The sequence below is a fragment of the Schistocerca americana genome, chromosome 6, assembly GCF_021461395.2.
Source record: "Schistocerca americana isolate TAMUIC-IGC-003095 chromosome 6, iqSchAmer2.1, whole genome shotgun sequence".
Taxonomy (NCBI): Eukaryota; Metazoa; Arthropoda; class Insecta; order Orthoptera; family Acrididae; genus Schistocerca; species Schistocerca americana.
Genome location: NC_060124.1, coordinates 289,549,580 through 289,552,079, shown reverse-complemented (window position 1 = coordinate 289,552,079; position 2,500 = coordinate 289,549,580). Strand labels below are relative to the sequence as shown.

At 63.9% G+C, this 2,500-nt stretch overlaps 1 pseudogene; it reads left to right on the top strand.

The window, feature by feature from the left end:
• Positions 1–2,500, top strand: part of LOC124621118 — a 7,958-nt pseudogene that overhangs the window by 2,338 nt on the left and 3,120 nt on the right.

Genomic DNA, 2,500 nt, shown 5'->3' with positions numbered 1-2,500 from the left:
TTGGATCCGTAACTTCGGGATAAGGATTGGCTCTGAGGATCGGGGCGTGTCGGGCTTGGTCGGGAAGTGGGTCAGCGCTAACGTGCCGGGCCTGGGCGAGGTGAGTGCCGTAGGGGTGCCGGTAAGTGCGGGCGTTTAGCGCGGGCGTGGTCTGCTCTCGCCGTTGGTTGGCCTCGTGCTGGCCGGCGGTGCAGGATGCGCGCGCCTGCGCGGCGTTCGCGCCCCGGTGCTTCAACCTGCGTGCAGGATCCGAGCTCGGTCCCGTGCCTTGGCCTCCCACGGATCTTCCTTGCTGCGAGGCCGCGTCCGCCTTAGCGTGCTCCTCCGGGGGCGCGCGGGTGCGCGGATTCTCTTCGGCCGCCATTCAACGATCAACTCAGAACTGGCACGGACTGGGGGAATCCGACTGTCTAATTAAAACAAAGCATTGCGATGGCCCTAGCGGGTGTTGACGCAATGTGATTTCTGCCCAGTGCTCTGAATGTCAACGTGAAGAAATTCAAGCAAGCGCGGGTAAACGGCGGGAGTAACTATGACTCTCTTAAGGTGGCCAAGTGGCGGCGGTGTGGCTGCATCCGGACTTGGCTTCTTGAAGTGCGGTCTTGATGTAGTCGTGCTGCTGCTGCGAGGTGCCTTCCTTGGGTTATAGTTACAGGGAGAGTGATGCGCAATACATGGGCCTAGCCCTCTTAGCCTCTCCTCTCCTGCGGTCTTCTCCCCTTCTCGTGGGCCCGCTGATTTCGCAGAGTGGAAGACCGCACCAGGGGCTTGGGGGGGTTACCAGCCCCCCCTCGCACTATCCCTTTTTTAGTTGGGGGCAGTAAGCAGAGAATAAGTGGTGGCCCTTCCGCTGAAGGTGCCACCCCAACTCCCCCAGCACCTAGCCGGCCAACCGGCCGTGCCGAAAATCTTGTAACTTTTGCAGCTATGTATACCTGTAGTGAGTGCCACCGCAGCTTTACAACCAAGAACGGTCTCGGGGTCCATCGCCGCCGCCAACATCTTGCGGCCGCCAACGCGGAGATCGTCACGGAGAGGCATCGCGCGAGGTGGACGGAGGAAGAAGTCCTGTCGCTCGCCAAGGCGGAGGCCGAACTGTTCCTTGAGAGGGACGCCCGGTTCTTCTTCGTCAATCAAGAACTCATCAGGATGTTCCCCGACCGAACGCTCGAGGCAATCAAGTGCCGGCGGCGGCAAGCTGCCCACAAGCAGCTTGTCCGCCAATTCATGGAGGCGCTTGAGATCGGTCGGGGGGAAGAGCCGGCGTCCCGCCGGGGAGCAGCGAGCCCGCTGCCTGACGCGGGCGAGGCCGCTGCGCCGCCCGTCGACGCAGCCGAGGACTTCGCGGCCGACACCACCGGGCCGCCGCCGGAGGGGCCGACTGACGCCGCCATCTGGGAGCATCTGGCGGGGCTACCCGCTTCCGCCCAGCGTTTCTCTGCCCTGGATCGTGTCATAGGTCTGGGGCGGGGCACGCCGCCCGATGTCATCCTGGGCATGCTCCCGGATGCCCTTGCGTCGGTCGGGTCCAGAGGGGAGAGATCGATCACCAGGACACAGCGGCCGCGCCAACCATCGAAGCGGCCGCCTGCCGCGCCGCCGACGCAGAAGCGCAAGCGGCGCCGCTGGGAGTACGCGAGAACGCAGGATGCCTTCCGACGGTCGCGTGCACGTTGCGTGCGCGGCCTCTTGGATGGCACCCTGCTCCAGCCGCCACCTGCCATCCCTGGTCTGCTGGACTTCTGGGCGGACCTCTTCACCAAGAAGCCCATCTCCACCGCGGGCTTCATCCGTGACCGCCTCCTCCCGCACTCAGAGCCTGTCGCTCTCGAGTGCATATGGGGGCCGGTCACACATGAGGAGGTCGCCGCCGCGTTGCCGCCCAGGGGATCAGCAGCCGGGCCGGACGGCCTTACCCCAGCGGAGTTGCGGCGCCTGCCGCACGAAGTCCTGGTGAAAGTGATGAATCTCTTCCTTCTGGCCCGCGCCCTTCCGGAACGCCTGCTTCGCGCGCGGACGTCCCTTCTCCCGAAAACGGCTGCACCAACATCCCCCGCTGACTTTCGCCCCATTACGGTCTGCTCGGTGTTGGCGCGGACCTTTCACAAGGTTCTCGCGTCACGCCTGAGCGCGCATGTGCTGTGGACGAACGTCAGCGGGCATTCATCCCTCGGGATGGGATGTTGGAAAATACCTTCATCTTGGACACTGCTCTCACCGACGCAGTTCGCTCCTGCCGCTCTGTCTTTGTGGCATCGATCGACGTATCTAAGGCATTCGATTCGGTAGATCATGCTGCCCTTCGCCCCGTGCTGAAGGCGCATGGCCTGCCGGATTGCTTTGTCGAGTATGTCGAGCGGTGCTACGAGGGCAGCACGACAGTGATAGCGGACGGCGCCGGCGTGGGCGTGTCTGTGCAGCCAGCACGGGGCGTTCGCCAGGGCGATCCCCTCTCCCCCCTCCTGTTCAACTTTGCGGTGGACTACGTTTTAGGCCAACT